General features: G+C 37.8%; 1 protein-coding gene and 1 non-coding gene across 5 annotated transcripts in view; both read left to right on the top strand.

Moving 5' to 3' along the window:
- The window catches only part of STXBP5L (syntaxin binding protein 5L), a 351,861-nt gene that overhangs the window by 58,537 nt on the left and 272,915 nt on the right, over nucleotides 1–20,409 (top strand). The window lies entirely within an intron of this gene.
- TRNAV-GAC (transfer RNA valine (anticodon GAC)) lies at nucleotides 8,103–8,178 on the top strand. Its single transcript has one exon. It is a non-coding gene; the product is annotated as a tRNA-Val (tRNA).

Genomic DNA, 20,409 nt, shown 5'->3' on the forward strand with positions numbered 1-20,409 from the left:
CCTAAGGCAGGGTGCTGCAAACCCTGATCTAAAATATAAGAGTCAAATAAATATTAAACATATGTTTATACCTTTGATCATAGCAGTTACCTGTTATAGTTTCACCCTTTTGCTTAAATATTTTTTTACATTAAAAATATACCGAGACAGAAGTTTTAGATATCTAAAAATTATGGTACTGACTGTTGAGAAACACTGCATTTGCAAGGTTAATGCTTAACATGGTAATTTGATCAAAATTCAGATTCCCCGTCTTATATTATTTAGTGAGAGAGAAAAAGAGAGAGCGACAGACCGACAGACAGACGGACAGGGATAGACTGACAAGAAGGAAGAGAGATGAGAAGCATCAACTCATAGTTGTGCCACGTTAGTTGTTCATTGATTGCTTTCTCTTATGTGCCTTGGCCAGGGGACTCCAGCTGAGCCAGTGACCTTGAGTTTGAGCCAATGACCTTGGGCTTTAAGCCAGTGATCTTTGGGCCCAAGCCAGTGACCATGGGATCATGTCTGTGACCCCATACTGAACCTGGGTCCTTAGTGTCCCAGATTGCTGCTCTGTTTCCTGTGCCATCGCCTGTTCAGGCCAAATTGCCCATTTTAGAATGAAATATATATTAATAACCGGAAAGAGAAAATTACATGAGTAGATATGGAAAAAGTTATTACAGTTTACTTGTAACAAATTGTACTGAATTTTAGTGTTTCTAATGTTGGATTCAACCAGGCCTAGAACATAGCACACATCTACTTAACTGATAATACACCTTGAGTGTATAAAACTTATATTTTGTAATCTATCTTTGTACTTTAATTATAAAATATTTTAATATTTATGTATTATTTGGAAAACAATTACACCATTTACAGTGAATGGAAAGGGCCATCACAGGAAAACTTGATGTTCATGAAAGAAAAGCCTCTGAGAAATAAATTTACACAGATTAGCAAGTAGTACTCAAATTGAGGCAGGTGAATAATGGAGATAGGCAGTCATTTCTAAGAGCTCAAGTATTATTTTATTTTGTTGAATGGTTAATAATTCATAAGGCATCATCATATGGGCAATGCTTAATGGAATACACTTGTTTTTATAGAAAGAGTGAGAAAAGAGGATGGCAGCTATAGAGATATTCTTTCTTTTTCTGAAGCTTTTTTCTTTTCCTTCTCGTATACATACTATATTATTTAAATTATTAATCCTCAATACTTTGAGTAGTATTCATGAATCTGCAGTATTTTAGCATTTAGCATCAGTGGATATTTTTATTGTATCCTCAGTTTTTTCAGATGAGGATATTTATATTTTAGATATTTGCTAAAATTACATAGAAATCCTTTCTTTAGATTAGATCTAATTTTGTTTTTTTTTAATTTAAATTTTATAATGAGTAATATAACAGAAATTTCAGGATATTAAAAATCAATCAATCAGATGTTATACTATTCCTGTTTCTTTACTAATAAAAATACTGCCTATTCAGATATTGCCATCCAGATTTTTTAAATTGAATTTATTGTGGTGACCTTGGTTTTAGGTGCCCAATACTACATCATCTATGTATGCTGTATTGTGTGTACACTCTCCTCCAAGTCAAGTCTTTATCCATCATTATTTATTCTCCCAGTAGCCTCTCCCCAACCCCCAAACCACAGCCGGATTTTTTTGTTTGTCTCAATGGTTTGAGTATTTTGGTCATACACTTTTGTGGACAGAATGCGTTTTTTCCCCTTATAATTCGAATGTTGAAGGAAAGGTTCTGGCCCCTTTTATGGCTCCTTTGAAGGAAAGGAATAATTGATGGTGATGATTGCCAATTCTAACTTTATTATCTCTTGTTTTTATTGAATTTATTGAATTGACATTGGTTAATAAAATTATACAGGTTTCAGGCCCTGGCTGGTCAGCTCAGTCAGTTGAGTGTTGTCCCTAAACGACAAGGTTGCGGGTTCGATCCCTGGTCAGGGCACACATGGGAAGCAACCAGAGAATGCAGGACTGACTGGAACAACAAAGAATGCTTCCTCCCCCCCCACCACTCTCCCGTCCTCTCTCTGTCTCTCTAAAAAATAAATAAATAAATAAAAATAAATAAAAGTTAAAAGCCCTGGTCAGATAGCTCCATTGGTTGGAGTGTCCTCCCAGAGCACAGTGGTTGCCTGTTGGATTCCCTGGTCAGGGCATATAGAGGAGCAGCTTGATGTTCCTGTCTCTCTCTCTCCCTGCCTCTCCCTAAAAACAAAAACAAAAGAAACCCACTACTGGTTTCAGGTGTACAATTCTACAATAATACATCATCTATACATTGCGCTGTGTATTCACCACCCCAAGTCAAGTCTCCCTCCATCACCATTTATCCCCTCTTTTGCTCTCTTCTTCCTTCCCCCACCCTCCATTCCCTCTTATAATCACCATACTGTTGTCTGTGTCAATAATTTTATATCTCAGTTGAGGTGGATTTAATTGAAAGTAACATAAAAATGCAAGCTGACAGACCTTGGACAAGTTTAAATCATGGGAACTTTGCAAGTATTGCCTATTTTAATGCTTACAAAAATGTAATATACATATTTTTAAAAAAGAAATTCATTATCTTAAATTTAAGAATAATCATTGACTCTCACAATTTATTCTGGAGGGGGAAGATACCATATCTTTAAATGTATGGTGAATGAGAGGATTGGGTCTATAAAGAAAGGAAAATTTAGCCAAGCATCTTTTGGAACTCTCTAAGTCCTCTTAAATTAACCATTTAATTATGTAAATGTTTATAGATGCTTATACCATACATATAGCTTATGCTAAAAATTTTAGTGTCCTTTTTTATTAAGATACCTTCAGCCTTTGGTCTTTCAATTTTTAAAGGCAGTAACAAGTTTTAGAGTTTTGAGAATTAGGTTTAGATATTTCAGCTGCTTGTGATGGATGATTCCTTTTAAACCTAAAAATGGAAAAGAAACTGTTTTGGTTTCTGTAATGCCTAATCTGAAAAATGAATAAAATCAAACATTTACATTTTAGACATATGAACAGCCCTTGTGGTCATTGATCATAAATTGTGTAATGTTGGGAAAAGCATAGTCATTTTATATGGTTTTCTAGTAAAATTTAATATGTAGGCTATGATATACAGACCTTTAACTACTTGTACCTATTATATCAGAATTTATTTTTTCCTATATGGGTATTCTGCTTCAAATTTCTCTAGCGTCCTTGATTTTTTCTCCTTTGGTTTCTGGTTTTACTAAGAACTTTTTATATAGAGATCTTTGGTTTGTCATTTTTCCTGAAACTTCCGTTTCTTCTAGGTCTAACTAAAGTAATGATTTTCAGTTTGTTAGGCTTTTCTCTTCTACTTCTTTTAACCATTCAATTTTGAGAATTTTAAGTGTTATTCTAGATAAATTTTTTAGTTCTTTGTTAGATATCTTATTTGCCAATATTCTTTGTTATTGAGTTTAGAGAGAGACAGAGGAGAGGGGGAGCAGAAAGCACCAACTCATAGTAGTTACTTCTCGCATGTGCCTTGACCAGGCAAGCCTGAGGTTTTGGACTGGTGACCTCAGCATTCCAGGTTGACACCCCATCAACTGTACCTCCACAGGTCAGGCCAAATATTTTCTCCCTGTCAATTGTTTAAGACTCTGTTAAGAGTATTTCACAGAGAAAATATTTTATATTTTTATGAAGCTTAGTTTGTTAATTCTTTTGTTATGAATCATACTGTTGCATAAAATCTAGGAATTGGTTGCTTTGTCCTAGATCCCAAGAATTTTTTATTTAAAAATTTTTTTATACTTTGCATGTAAATGTGTACTCTAAGTTAATATTTATATCAGGTTTGAAATTTAGCTGGAGATTCATTATTGTCTCAGTAGATATCCAATTTTCCAGTATTATTTGTTGATCTTTTTTATTGAATTGCCTTGCACATTTGTCAAAAGTATTTGGATATATATTAAGTGGATTTATTTTTCTTCTTTGTTTGCTATTCTATTACACTGATCTATGCTATGTGTCTATCCCTCTGCCAGTGCTACAGTCTTGATTACTGTAGCTATGATTTCGGTCTTAAAATTGAGTAAACTAATTCCTCCTACTTTATTCTTCTTTTCCACAGTTGCTTTAGCTATTCTAGTTTTTTGCCTTTTCATATAAATTTTAGAATAAGCATGTCTATGAAAGCTGCAAAAATATCTTTCCAGATTTTTATAAAAGTGTGAATTGACATTTTTATTGAGTATTAAAATTCATGAACACAGCGTATTTACTTAGATATTTTCTTTCATCTGGATTTTTTTATAGAACATATAAGTTCTATAGTTGCTTTTTATATTTCTATCTCACTGTATTATATTTTGAGTGATTTTAAGTAGTGTTGCACTTTAACTTTCAGCTTTCATATGTTAATTGCTAATACAGGAAAATACAAATGAGTTTTGTATATTTATCTTTCATGATGAAATGTTGCTGAACTCACATTAGTTCTAAAAATTTCTTTGTAGATACCTTGGATTTTCTAAGTACACCATCATGTTATCTACAAATAAAGATGTTTTATATCTTCATTTCTGATCTATATGCCTTTATTTCCTTTTCTTGCTTTCTTGCACTAGCTGGAACTTCCAATGCTATGTTGAAGAAGAGTGATGAGAGTAGCCATTTTTGCCTATTCTTGATCTTAGGTGGGAAGCATTCAGCCATTTCACTATTAATATCATGTTAATTGTAGGGATTTTTGTTTTGTTTTGTTTTGTAGCTGTTCTATTGTATATGAAGCTGAGAAAAAACCTTCTAATATAATTTTTGGTAGTTTTTATAATAAATGAGTGTTGAATTTTGTCAAATGCTAGTCTTCATCAATTGGTATGATCATGTTATTTTTCTGTTTTAGACTGTTAATGTTGAATTACATTGACTGATTTACAAGTTAGTCTTGCATTTCTAGAACAAGTACCTCTTGGTCTATTTATACTTTACTCAATTCTATTTGCTAAAGACTATATTCATTAAGGACTTTTACATCTATATTCATGAAAACTGTTGTGTAGTTTTCTCCCATGGTGTCCCCAACCTTTATTGAGTTAAAATAGACCAAAATAAATATATTTATGTTAAACAATTTGATTTTCTTTATTTTACTATCTTTATCTGATTATGCTGTCAGGTACTCCTATCTTCATAAAGTGAATTGGAGAGTTCTCTTTCTTGTGTTTTCTGGAAGAGATTGTTATAATTGTTCATTCTTCTTTAAATGTTTGATAGTGGAACTATTAGAGCCTGAAGATTGTTTTTCCTGAAATATAAAAGTTATTAATTACATTTTCTTAACTGTTACAGCACTAATGAACCTTTTCAGATTTGGAGAGTTGTGCTAATTTTAGCCTTTTGAGGAATTGGTCCATCTTAAGTTTTCAGATACACTTCTGTAGAGTTATCATATTTGAGTTTGTCTGATCAGTAGTGATATTCCTTGTTTTATTTCTACTATTGGAAAATTGTTTTTTCTTGTCTGTCTTGCAGGAGATTTTTCAATTTCCTTGAATTTTACAGGGAAATAGCTCTTTGTTGTATTGAATTTTTCCATTGCTTTTCTGTTTCCAGTTGCATTGATTTCTGCTCTTTATTATTATTTTATTTTGTCTACTTGGTTTGGGTTTATTTTGCTCTTATTTTTCTAAGTTCTTGAGGTAGGGACTTAATTATTGATTTGAAACTTTTTCTCTCTTTTTTTTCTCTCTTTTTTTAAATTAAACTTTAATTTATTGTGTTAACATGGATTCAAGTGTCCCAGTCAGTATAACACCCTCAATTCCCAACAACGTGCCCCCCATTACATACTTTCTCCCCCCCCCCACCCTCTCACCCTCTAGGATTTACTGTTGTGTATCTGTATCTATGTGTTATGTATATATAATTTGGCTAATCAATTTCCCTTCTCTGATCTCATTCCCTCATCCCTCTTTCCTTTGACAACTGTCCCTCTGTTCCCCATGACCTTGCGTCTGCCTCTATTTCATTCCTCAGTTCACCATGTTCATTAGTTTCCACATATAAGTGAGATCAGATATTTGTCTTTCTCTGCCTGGCTTATTTCACTTAGCGTAATAATCTCCAGGCCCATTCATGCCATTGCAAAAGGTAAGATTTCCTTCTTTTTTATGGTGATGTAGTATTCCATTGGGTATATGTACCACAGCTTTTTTATCCACTCATCCACTTAGACACTTGGGCTGTTTCCAGATCTTGACTATTGTAAATAATGCTGCATTAAACATGAGGGTGCATATCTTCTTTTGAATTAGTGTTTTGGGATTCTTTGGATGTATTCCTAAAAATGGGTTAGCTGGGTCAAAAGGCAGTTCCATGTTTAAATTTTGAGGAAATGCCATACTGTTTTCCACGGTGGCTGTGCAAGTCCGTATTCCCATCAGCAATGCAGGAGGGTTCCCTTTTCTCTACACCCTTGTCAGCACTTGTTGTGTGCTGTTTTGTTAATGAAAGCCATTCTGACAGGTGTGAGATGTTATCTCATTGTGGTTTTAATTTTCATTTCCTTGATGATTAGTGACTTTGAACATGTTTTCATATACCTATTGGCCATCTGTATGTCCTCTTTGGAGAAGTGTCTATTCAGGTTCTTTGCCCATTTATTAACTGAATTGTTTGTATTCCTGGTGCTGAGTTGTATAAGTTCTATATGTACTGTAATTTCATAATTTTGAAATATCCCCTAATTTTTGTGAGCAGTATATATTTTGCAAATTAAGCCCTTATTAGATATATTATTGGCAAATATGTTCTCCCATTCAGTGGGTTGTTTTCTCATTTTGTTTGTGGTTTCTTTTTTTTTTTTTTTTTTTGTATTTTTGTATTTTTCTGAAGCTGGAAACAGGAGGCAGTCAGACAGATTCCCGCATGTGCCTGACCGGGATCCACCTGTCATGCCCACCAGGGGGCGATGCTCTGCCCATCTGGGGCATCGCTCTGTTGTGACCAGAGCCATTCTAGTGCCTGAGGCAGAGGCCACAGAGCCATCCTCAGCGCCTGGGCCAACTTTGCTCCAATGGAGCCCTGGCTGTGGGAGGGGAAGAGAGAGACAGAGAGGAAAGAGAGGGGGAGGGGTAGAGAAGCAGATGGGCACTTCTCCTGTGTGCCCTGGCTGGGAATCGAACCTGGGACTCCTGCATGCCAGGCCGATGCTCTACCACTGAGCCAACCGGCCAGGGCTGTGGTTTCTTTTACTGTGCAAAAGCTTTTTAGTTTGATATAGTCCCATTTACTTATTTTTTTCCTTTGTTTTCTTTGCTCAATGAGATATATTGGTAATAATATTACTCTGAGAAATGTCTGAGATTTTACTATTTATCTGTTCTTCTAGGATTTTTAAGGTTTTGAGTCAAATATTTAAGTCTTTAACTCATTCTGAGTTTATTCTTATATATGATGTAAGTTGGTGGTCTAGTTTCATTTTTTTGCATGTACCTGTCTAATTTTCCCAGCACCATTTATTAAAAAAACTGTCTTTACTCTGTTGTATGCTTTTGCCTCTTTTGTCAAATATCAATTGATCCTAAAGATGTGGATTCATTTCTGGGTTCTCTATTCTCTTTCATCGATCCGTATGTCTGTTCTTATGCTGGTACCAACCTGTTTTGATTACAATGGCCTTGTAGTATAACTTGATATCAGAAAGTGTGATACCTCCCACTTTGTTCTTCATTTCAAGATTGCTGAAGTTATTTGGGTTCTTTTTTTATTGCGTATAAATTTTTGGAATATTTTTTCTAGATCTGTGAAGTATGCCATTCATATTTTATTAGGAATTATATTGAATCTATAGGTTGCTCTTGGCAGTATGGAAATTTTAATGAATTTAATTCTTCTATCCATGAACATAGTATATGCTTCCACTTGTTTGTATCTTTATTGATTTCTTTTTTCAATGTCTCATAATTTTTCAAGCACAATTCTTTTATTACTTCCTTGGTTAAATTTATTCCTAGATACTTTATTTTTCTGTTGCAATAGTGAAGGGGATTGTTTCCTTAATTTCTCTTTCTTACAGTTTATTGTTGGTGTATAAAAATGCCACTGATTGGCCCTGGCCGGTTGGCTCAGTGGTAGAGTGTCGGCCTGACATGCGGGAGCCCCAGGTTCGATTCCTGGCCAGGGCACACAGGAGAAGCGCCCATCTGCTTCTCCACCCCTCCCCTTCTCCTTCCTCTCTGTCTCTCTCTTCCCCTCCCGCAGCCAAGGCTCCATTGGAGCAAAGTTCACCCAGGCGCTGAGGCTGGCTCTGTGGCCTCTGCCTCGGACGCTAGAATGGCTCTGGTTGCAACAGAGCAGTGCCCCAGATGGGCAGAGCATCGCCCCCTGGTGGGCGTGCCGGGTGGATCCCGATTGGGCGCATGTGGGAGTCTGACTGTCTCCCTGTTTCCAACTTCAGAAAAATACAAAAAAAAATGCCACTGATTTCTGAATATTAATTTTATATCCTGCCACCTGGCTGAATACATTTGTCAGGTCTAGTAGTTTTTTGACTTAGACTTTAGGGTTTTCTAAGCGCAGTGTCATGTTATCAGCAAATAGTGACAGTTTTACTTCTTTTCCAATCTGGATGCCTTTTATTTCTTCTGCTTCTCTGATACCTGTGGCTAGGGCTTCCAGACCTATGTTGAATAAGAGTGGTGAAAAGGGGTACCCCTGTCTTGTTCCTGATCTTAAGGAGATTGCTTTCATTTTTTTTTCCCATTGAGTATGATGTTGGCTGTCAGTTTGTCAGATATGGCCTTTATTATGTTGAGGTATGTTCCCTGTATTCCTACTTTGCTCAGAGTTTTTTTTTTTTATTATCATAAATGGGTGCTAGATTTCATCAAATGCTTTTTCTGCATCTATGGCAATAATCATGTGATTTTTATCCTACATTTTGTTTATGTGATGTATCACATTTATTTGATTTACAAATACTGTACCAGCCTTGACTCCCTGGAATAAATCTTAGTTGATCATGATGTATAATCTTTTTTTTTATTAATTTTGATGGGGTGACATTAATAAATCAGGGTACATATATTCAGAGAAAATGTCTCCAGGTTATTTTGACATTTGATTATGTTGCATACCCCTCACCCAAAGTCAAACTGTCTTCTGTCATCTTCTATCTGGTTTTCTTTGTGCCCCTCCACCCCCCTAACCACCACACTCTTGTCCATGTCTCTGATTCTCATTTTTATGGAAAGCCACATGCAAAAGAATGAAACTCAACTACAGTTTGTCCCCTTGTACTAAAATTAATTCAAAATGGATCAAAGACCTAAATATAAGACCTGAAACAATAAAGTACATAGAAGAAAACATAGGTGCTTAACTCATAGACCTTGGTTATAAAGAGCACTTTATGAATTTAACTCCAAAGGCAAGGGAATTGAAGGCAAAGATAAATGAATGGGACCATATCAGACTAAGAAGTTTTTGCACAGCAAGAGAAACTGACAACAAAATAAACAGACAGCCAACTAAATTGGAGATATTTTCAAACAACAGCTCAGATAAGGGCCTAATATCCAAAATATACAAAGAACTCATAAAACTCAACAACAAACAAACAATCCAATAAAAAAATGGGAATCTTTTTAATGTATTACTGGATCCGGTTTGCTAATATTTTGTTGAGAATTTTAACATCTATGTTCATAAGGAATATTGGCCTATAGTTTTCTTTCTTTGCAGTGTCTTTATCTGGTTTTAAAATTAGGATAATGCTTGCTTCATAAAATGAACTTGGAATTCTTCCCTTCTCTTGAATTTTTTGGAAAGCTTGAGAAGGACAGGTGTTCTTCTTTGAATGCTTGGTAAACTTCACCTGTGAAGCCATCCAGTCCAGGACTTTTGTTTGCTGGGAGTTTTTTGATAAGTGTTTCAATTTCATTAATTGTTATCAGTCTGCATAGGCTTTCTGAGTCTTCCTGATTCAGTTTGAGATGATTGTACATTTCTAGGAATTTATCCATTTTACCTAGGTTGTTCAATTTTTTGGCATATAGATCTTTGTAAAGCCAGTAGCCATGGCCACCATCAGAGCCACCTGGCCAATGCAGGTTCGCATTTGATTCGAACAGACAGTAATGAAACAATGGAGCCAAGAACTGGTGGGCCATTAGCTTTAATCCTAGCTTGCACTTGGCAGGCAAGTAAAACACACACTGGGCTCCAAAACCCACTCATTCAGCACTCACAAATCTACTGACTTATTCGAGTTTCCTAGAATCAAAGTTTCTACCTCACCAGCCTTATCACCTCTGTTCCCTATCTCCTTCTCTCTGCACAAACTGGCTTCTCCTTCAGCATTCTGCCATCTTGGCTGCTTCTCCTCTCCTCCACGTGGCCTTTCTCTGCTTTCCTCTCTAATGCTAATCTCAGGAACTGAGAGAGAGCAAGCTCCTGGTCTGCCCCATTTTATAGTGTAGAAATCAAAACCTTTAATCCAATATACAAACAAGGAAGTCTCTGATACAAAGTCACTTAGGGTGGGAGAGGCTTAGTCTTAAAACTAAGCCTTGGGCTATAATGACTCTGCCTGCTTACAGCCTGTCCCCCACATACTATGCAAACTATAAGCGAGCAAACATATATATCATATTTACAAACTTACTTGACCAACAATCTTCATAGTATTTTCTTTGTATTTCTGTGATGTCAGTTGTTACTTCTCTATTTTTATTTCTAGTTTTATTTATTTGTGTCTTCTCTTTCTTTTTACTTGATAAGTCTGGTTAAAAGTTTGTCAATCTTGTTTAATGTTTCAAAGAACCAGCTCTTGGTTTTATTGATTTTTGTATTGTTTTCTTAGCCTCTGTCATTTATTTCCACTCTGATCTTTATTATTTCCTTCCTTCTACTTCCTATGGGCTTTATTTGTTGTTCTTTTTCAAGTTCTTTTAGATGCAGGGTTAAGTTGTTTATTTGAGCTTTTTCTTCCTTCTTAACATATGCTTGTAATGCTATGAACTTCCTTCTCAGGACTGCTTTTGTTGTGTCCCATAGATTTTGGTTTGTTCTGTGTTTGTTTTCATTTGTTTCAAGGAATACTTTATTTCTTCCTTGATCTCATTATGAACCCATTTGTTGTTTAATAACATGCTATTTAGCCTCTAAATGTTTGAATGTTTTTTAGTTTTTCTATTGTAGTTGATTTCTACTTTCATGCCATTGTGATTAGAGAAGATGCTTGATATGATTTCAGTCCTCTTAAATTTATTGAGACTTGTTTTGTGTCCTAAAATGTGGTCTCTCCTAGAGATTATACCATCAGCACTTGAAAAGTATGTATATTGTGATACTTTCGGGGAAATGTTCTGAAGATCTCAATTAAATCCAGTTGATCTAGTGTGTCATATAAAGCTACTGTTGCTTTGTAAATTTTCTATCAGGAGGATCTATCCATTGATGTCAGTGGGGTATTAAAATCCCCTACTATTATAGTATTGCTGTTGATCTTACCCTTTATGTCCACCAAACTCTGCTTTATATATTTTAGTGCTCTTATATTGGGTGCATAAATATTTGCAATGGTTTTATCCTCCTGTTGGATTGCTCCCTTTATCATTATGTAATGATCTTCTTTGTCCCTTACCTTTGTTTTAAAGGCTATTTTGTCAGATGTAAGTATGCTACCCCAGCTTTTTTAATTTTCGTTTCCATTTGCATGAAATATATATATATATTTTTGTATTTTTCTGAAGCTAGAAACCGGGAGAGACAGTCAGACAGACTCCCGCATGCGCCTGACCGGGATCCACCCAGCACGCCCACCAGGGGGCGACGCTCTGCCCACCAGGGGGCGATGCTCTGCCCCTCCGGGGCGTCGCTCCGCTGCGACCAGAGCCACTCCAGCGCCTGGGGCAGAGGCCAAGGAGCCATCCCCAGCGCCCGGGCCATCCTTGCTCCAATGGAGCCTCGGCTGCGGGAGGGGAAGAGAGAGACAGAGAGGAAGGAGAGGGGGAGGGGTGGAGAAGCAAATGGGCGCTTCTCCTATGTGCCCTGGCTGGGAATCGAACCCTGGACCTCTGCACGCCAGGCCGACGCTCTACCGCTGAGCCAACCGGCCAGGACCTGCATGAAATATTTTTTTTGCATCTCTTCACTTTCAGTCTATGTGTATCTTTTGTTGTAAGGTGAGTCTCTTGTAGACAGTATATATATGGGTCTTATTTACTTATTCATTCAGCTACCCTGTGTCTTTTGATTGGAACATTTAATCTATTTACCTTTAAGGTTATTATTGATATGTCCTTATTTATTGCCATTTTTTTTCTTTAGAGCTATAATCCTTTTTCTCTGGATTTCTATTTTAACTTTCCTCTTTTCATAACAGGCTTCTTAACATTTCTTGCAGTACTGGTTTGGTTGTAATGAATTCCTCCGTTCTTTTTTTGTCTGGGAAGCTTTTTATTTCTCCTTCAATTTTAAAGAATAGCCTTTCTGTACAATGTAGTCTTGGTTATAGGTTCTTTTTTTATATCACTTTGAATATTTCTTACCAAGCCCTTCTGACTTGAGATGTTTCTGTTGAGAAGTCTGGTGTCAGCCTTATTGGGGCTCCTTTGTAGGTAACTAATTGCTTTTCTCTTGCAGCTTTTAATATCCTTTGTCTCTTAATGTTGTCTCTTAACTTTGGCATTTTAATTATAATGTGTCTTGGTGTAGGCCTCCTTGGGTTCAACTTTAATGGGACTTTCTTTGCTTCTTGAACTTGTGTGACTTTTTCCTTCATCAGTTTAGGAAAGTTTTTGGCTATGATTTCTTTTTTTTTTTTTTCATTTTTCTGAAGCTGGAAACAGGGAGAGACAGTCAGACAGACTCCCGCATGCGCCCGACCGGGATCCACCCGGCACACCCACCAGGGGCGACACTCTGCCCACCAGGGGGTGATGCTCTGCCCATCCTGGGCGTCGCCATATTGTGACCAGAGCCACTCTAGCGCCTGGGGCAGAGGCCAAGGAGCCATCCCCAGCGCCCGGGCCATCTTTGCTCCAATGGAGCCTTGGCTGCGGGAGGGGAAGAGAGAGACAGAGAGGAAAGCGCGGCGGAGGGGTGGAGAAGCAAATGGGCGCTTCTCCTGTGTGCCCTGGCCGGGAATCGAACCCGGGTCCTCTGCACGCTAGGCCGACGCTCTACCACTGAGCCAACCGGCCAGGGCTGGCTATGATTTCTTTAAACAATTTCTCTGTCCTTTGTTCTCTTCTCCTTCAAGAACCCCTATAATGCAGATGTCATTTTTCTTCATGTTATCATGGAGATCTCTTAAAGTTTCCTCAGTGTTTTTGAACCTCTTTTCTTTTTGCTGCTATGCTTCTGTGCTTATGTTTATCTTGTCCTCTAAATGGCTGATTCAGTCTTCTGCTTCATCCAGCCTGCTGTTGATTCCTTCTAGTCCAGTTTTTATTTTAGATATTGTATTTGTCATTTCTGACTAGGTGTTTCTTATCACTTCAGTTTACTTTTTAATATTTACTATCTCTTTATTTAAGTTCTCAAGATAACACATTCTTACTCTGAGATCCTTGAGTATCCCCATAACCATTATTTTAAACTCTCTTCTGGTAGTTTGGTTACTTCCATTTCTTTTAGTTCTCTTTTGGGGTATATTTCTTTTGTTTGTCCATTTTGTCTGTAGTATATTAGGTAGCTTTGCTCTGACTTTCAAATTTTTTGTGGCATCTTTATAAGATGTGCTCAGTGGTACTAACCTCCACGCTGCCTATGTTTTTGATCTAGGAATGCTTTTTGAGGGTTATATTTATCCTCCTGTTGTATGTGAGTCTTGTATGCAGTTGGCTCTTTTGTGGGTGGGATAATCCCTTCAGGTTGGCTGGTTCTAAGGGTCAACCTTGATCACGTGTATTAGATGCTGTGCAGTATCTGTCCTGTTGGGTGTATTTATTCTCTGCAGTGTCTAGTGCCTGCTGGACTCTTTCTTCAGGTGTGCCATTTGTATAGCTAGCTGAGTCTAGTGATGTTGGTCTGCCATCCATTGCTGGTTGTGTTGGTTCTGGGTCCTCTTTGGCAGGTTTTGGTATGGGTTGGCATTAGCTGTTGTTTGTAACCTACTATGGGCTACCTGTCTGGAGCTACTACTGCTCTGCTCACTGTTTTTGTCTGTGTTTTCGGTACCTGGATAGTGTGGGAGGGGCCAACCTGTGGATAAGGATTAGCTTCCTCTTGCTTAGAGGTGGCAGTGGCTATGTAAGAGCCCCATAAAAGCCACAAGCTTTATAATATAATACTTGTCTCTACTTTTCAGCTGCTCTACCTCCTCTTACAGCTGCCTGGTCTTCCCACAGTTCTTCTGTAGAAAGACTGTGGTGTGGACTCAAGATGGCCTCACCCCACCAACCCTACAAGTTAGTTTTTTTTGTTTTCTTTCTTTTTTTTATTTTTTACAGGGACAGAGAAAGTCAGAGAGAGGGATAGATAGGGACAGACAGGAACAGAGAGAGATGAGAAGCATCAATCATCAGTTTTTCATTGTGACACTTTAGTTGTTCATTGATTGCTTTTTCATATGTGCCTTGACCACGGGCCTTCAGAAGACCGAGTAACCCCTTGCTGGAGCCAGCAACCTTGGGTCCAAGCCAGTGAGTTTTTTTTTGTTTTGTTTTGTTTTTTGCTCAAGGTGGCGATCTTAGGGTCTCAAACCTGGGTCCTCCACATCCCAGTCTGACGCTCTATCCACTGTGCCACCACCTGGTCAGGCAACCCTACAACTTGTGAGCTTTGTGAAGCAACTGAGATTGGGAATACAATGTTAATGGGACCCCCTACTTCAGGGGTTTCTTGATTAGAGCTCAGTATGGGGAAAGTGGACCCTACTCCAAAACCTAATCCCTCAGACACTGATGAATACTCCAATTCTATTTCTCCCCAGCAAGGTGAGCAGCAGGTTCTGATTGGGTCAGGCCAACATTCCCCTCTACAGAAGTTCTTCCAGCTTATGAGCTCCTGGTCTCAGGGAGGAAGACTGAGAGAGTCCTCCTCTGGGGTTGACTGTGCCCCCTCCCAAAAGTAGCTAAACCCCTCAACTGGACCAAACAATAGGCTCAAGAGGACCCATACCTTGAATGTTCATTCTCCAAGGCTCTCTCCCTTCCTCCTGTGGAACCTAGCCCAGCAGGGCCAAATATCCTGAACCTGGGCTGGCTGACTATGAAGCTCAATATCGTCTAATGCATGCAAGCCACAGCACTTGTGCTGACCATAGAAAGTGGAACTCCTTTCAGCTGGGCCCAGTGTCTGATGGGCCCTCCTTTAGGACATGCTGCCAGCAAGGGTCTTTAGGTCCTGAATTGATGCTCTCTGAAGCTAGCCTCCTGGGCCTCCCTGGTAGGAACCCAGTGCAGACCAGTGGGGGACACTGCCCATTACTGGCCCTCAGCAGCCTTCTTGGAGCTACAAGCAAACCAGAGTTTGTGGCTGCCTCTTCTGGGTTCAGGTACAGTTGGAAATACCAAGCCGTACACCTTGGCTGGCTTTTACCCATACTGGACCAGGGGAGGGGAGGCAGGTCAGCAAAAGACCCAAGGTTTCCTGAGAACTGCCTTCTGCTACCTCTGCTGACTGCTTGTTGGGCTCAGCTGCTGAAAAAAACCTCTGGTAGAGTTTAGAGCCTGGGGAAATCCAGGGGTTAGGAAAGATAGTGGGTGTGGCTCCCACCCCACAGCCAGCATGTGTCAGTCTGTCCTGATGTTTTTTGCAGTAGGGTGTGGCCACTAGGCTTCCAGTGGGTGTGGCCTCTGAAACCCAGAGATTTGGTTTGCACACAGTCCAGACAGTTTCTGTTGAATCTTCCATGAGACAGAAGCACCATACTTTTGGGTGAATGTGAAGAAAAACTTCAGCCTCAACACCAGAAAACTATCACTGACACACACCCTGCTTTCTGGCTTACTTCTCTGGCCCATTCTCCATAGGCAAGAGAGATTCCTGAAGGTGGGATAGTTGCTTTCCCCAAGGCTGATGCCACACAGAGGGCACTACTCTACCCAAGGAAGATGGCAACTGCAGTATTGGGTTGACTTAGCACATGGGTTCTGGTTGTTGTCCTCCACAGTGTCTCTTTCTGGGCCACCAACTTCACAGTCTCCTTATGTGAATGAAGTCTTTTATGAAGTCTTCTCAGGCCTTTCTCTGCCAGTGCCCTGGGTAAGTGGCTGTGAATGAGATTTTCTGCATAGCCCTGTAAGATGGAGCCTACATCTCTTGAGAGGTCCTGTCTCTTTCTGGCATTCAGAAACCTTGCCTCTTTTCACCGTCAAATGCTCTGAGAACCTTTTCTAGGCTCTGGTGCTCTAGGCTGGGGTGTCTGGCCTGGGGCTTAGGACTGTCACTTGTTAGGGCAAAGCTTTCTGCAGTGAAAGCCCCTCTGGACCCTCAGCTGCCGCTCGCTCCTGGGAGTGGCGCAGCCCATTTTGCATCTCCGCCCTTCCTACCAGTCTCAATGTGGCTTCTTCTGTAATCCTTGGTTATGGACTCCTCTTTGTGTAGTCCAAAGATGGTTTTTCAAGTTGATCATTCTTAAATTTAGATGTAATCCATTTTGGTACTGGGAGGTGGCAATTTGAATGTCTGCCTACTCTGTTGCTATCTTGGAATCTCCCAAAATTTCTTTTATCATTTTTTCCGCTTAGTGAACTTCCTTTAACCATTTTTTTTTTAGAGTTGGTTTTTCAATGACAATTTTTTAGTTTGCTTCACCAAGTAATGTCATGGTTTCACCTTAGTTCTTGAGGAATATTTTTGGTGGATATAGAATTCTGGGTTGAGAGTTCTTAAGCACTTGAATAATGTTCTATGCCCTTCTGACCTCCTGTTTTCTTATGAGAAATCTATCATTGCAGTTTTTTCTCCTATAGTTAAGGTTTTATTTCTCTCTTGCTACTTTCAAGATTTTTTATTTTTTTTCTTTTCTTTTTTTTTTGTTTTTGTTTTTGTTTTTGTTTTTGTTTTTGTTTTCAGATGTGGCTATGATCTGTCTTGGTTTTATTTCTTTGGGTTTATCCTGTAAGATTTTCCTCAATGTGCTGAATATTTTTTGTTTGTCCTTTGACAAATTTGAGAAATTTTTAGACTTTATTTCTTTGACTACTTTTTCAGTCCCATTCTCTTTTCTTTTCCTTCTGGGACCCTGATAACATAATTGCATTTTTAATTTTTGTCTTACAGGTTTCTGAGCCTCTGACTTTTTTTTTACATATGTTTTGTTCAAATTTGATAATGTACATTGTTTCATCTTTGAGTTGACAGACTCTTCTTTCTGGCTTCTCCATTCTGGTGTGGAGAATATACCTATTTATAACATAGGTTCTAATTTTTTTGTCATTTTCAGTTGTAAAATTTGCATTTAGTTGTCTTATCTCCTGTTTCTTTGCCAAGACTTTCTAATTTTTTCATTTCATTTTATTCATAATTACTTGTATTTTTATGATAGCCTCTTTTAAATATTTATCAGTAATTGTAACATTTTTATCATCTTGATGTTGATGTCTTATATTTTTAAATTCTAATTAAGATTTTCCTATTTCTTGGTATGATGAGTGGTTTTTTAAAATTATAATTTGGACTTTGTGTTATGACACCCTAAGTTTTATTTAAACCTTCTGTTTTGGGTGTGCTGTTTTGACATTGCTCTGCCAGGGGATGACAGATGTCATCTTGTTTAGTAACATGTGGAAATTAAAATAAAAACAAATTAAATACAAGTAAAACTACAACTAGAATTCAAATTCTTGACATTAACTTATGGGACAGATAAATTATTTCACAGAAATACAATAACCCTAAAATATGGATATGGTCCTGACTGCATAAGTTCTTTTGAATTGGTTTCCCTAGTTTTCCTTCATTAATATTTGAGATAGGTAGAGGTACTCTGTTACTGTTGGGTGGTGTAAGATTATAGATGCCTATTGTACTTTTATCACCCTAACCAGGAGATCAGTGACTTGTTCCTTCTCCCCATATGCTTTTCACTAACATAATGCTCTCTTGGAGAGAATTATGAAATATTCTGTGAATTTAAATAAAGGTAGAAAATGTTATTTCATTTTCTGTAGGAGAATGAGAATAAGCTTCTCAGAGTTTGTTTGTTAGAAATTATGTTCTTATTCCCTATGGAAATGTAGAGATTAGACTTATTTTTAAAAATTGACTTATGTTTGATAGCTTTCCAACTAACTATTAACAACAAAACTGAGCCAATTGTATACTGTTTGGTGAGTGTATTAATAGCCCATTAAGACTGTGAATGAAATTCAACTAACTTTTCACTTACCTGTTTAATTTTGTCTATAGTATTATAGTTCTAGCTAAAGATTGCCCATAATTATCAGATTCTTCTTTTTTTTAATAATTCATTTATTTTATTTTTTAAGATTTTATTTATTGATTTTAGAGAGAGGAGAAAGAGGGATTGGGGGGAGGAGCAAGAAGCACCAACTCGTAGTTACTTCCCAAATGTACCTTAACCAGGCAAGCCCGGGGTTTCCAAATGGCAATCTCAGCATTTGTGGTCGACAGTTAATCCACTGAGCCGCCACAGGTCAGGCCAGATTCTTTTCATGAATAAATTTTAATTCTTTATTTTTTCTTTCATGTGATTTGAGTTTTTCCATAAAAATTTCTAAAGTATCAGTCATTGAGTTAACATGCTAAGGTAGTCTTAGGCTAGATATGTTGTTGTGATTCTTATTATCATCACCATGATTATCATTAGCTGTTCTGGGGAGCTACAACAAAGCTTTATCCCCACTATTAACTTAGCAATTTAGGTTCTATCTTGAAACGAGAGTAACTAATCAGCATTCAGCCATAGAACAGTGTTCCTTACAGTGTAGTTCATGGATTTTTTTGTGTGTGTATTAGTATCACCTAGAGAAGTGCTTTCTAAATAGTAACATGTATATGATTCACCTGAGGGCTCTTCATAAAATGCTGTTTCTGCAGTGGAACCTAAGAATCTAAATCAGGCATCCCCAAACTACGGCCCGTGGGCCACATGTGGCCCCTGAGGCCATTTATCTGGCCCCCTGCCACACTTCTGGAAGGGGCACCTCTTTCATTGGTGGTCAGTGAGAGGAGCACTGTATGTGGCGGCCCTCCAACGGTCTGAGGGACAGTAAACTGGCCCCCTGTGTAAAAAGTTTGGGGACCCCTGAATTTTTACTAAGCTTCCAGGTGATATTCATGCTGCTGGTGCATAGGCTTAATTTTTTAAATGACTTTATTCATTTAGAGAGAGAGAGGGAGGGAGAAAAAAGGGGGGAAGCAAGAAGTATTTACTCCTATATGTGCTTTGACCGGGCCTGACGAGGATTTCAAACTAGTGACCTCAGCATTCCAGGTAGATGCTTTATCTACTGTGACACCACAGGTCAGGCATATAGGCTTAATTTGTAATAACAAGTACTGAGGATACATCAGTCAAGGGTCCTATCTCATGGAGTCACAGTTTGTGTAGCTGGAGTCTGAGAATATGTATTTTAATGAGATTTTTTTACTTGTACCAAAGATTAAGAATTGTTAGTATAATTTAAAAGTTCTTCTTTAAATTTTATTTTTCAATTACAGTTGACGTATATTAGTTTTAGGAGTAAAACATATTGTTGAGACATTATTTACCTTACAGAATGATCACTCTGATAAGTTTATTACCTATCTGACAACTTATAGTTACTACAATATTAACTGTACCCCCTGTGCTATAGTTTACCTCCTTGTTACTGTTTATATAACTGGCAATTCTCTGTATCTATGGGTTTGTTTCTGTTTTATTTGTTCATTTATTTCGTTTTCTAGATGACACATATAAATGAAATCGTATGGTGTTTGCCTTTCTCTGTCTAACTTATTTTACTTAGCATAATACTTCTAGGTCCATCCATTTTGTCACAAATGACAAGATTTCATTTTTTTTATGGCTTAATATATGTACCATCCCTTCTTTATCCAGTTGTCTATTGATAAACAACTTGGCTGCTTCCATATCTTTGCTGTTGTGAAAAACATTGCAATAAACATTAGGATGCATATATCTTTTCAAATTAGTGTTTTGAATTTCTTCATGTTCCTATAATTTAATGATGTGGTTGTATATCATAACCACCCAGAAATGTCTTAAAACAGTATTGCTAGACATTACCTCAGAGTATTGAATGGTTATCTCTGGCATTTTTATTTTTTTAATATACAGAATCATTATATACCTTATATTGAGTGTTACCAAGTTATAAAACATAATTATAAGTGTTACAAGAAGGACTGGAGCCAGAGACATCATGCCTGGTACCAGAGGTTTCACCTGGAGCCCATATGAAAAAAGAACTAAAATTGCACTATTTAGAATTTAA

Source organism: Saccopteryx leptura, chromosome 8 (genome assembly GCF_036850995.1).
Source record: "Saccopteryx leptura isolate mSacLep1 chromosome 8, mSacLep1_pri_phased_curated, whole genome shotgun sequence".
Classification (NCBI taxonomy): domain Eukaryota; kingdom Metazoa; phylum Chordata; class Mammalia; order Chiroptera; family Emballonuridae; genus Saccopteryx; species Saccopteryx leptura.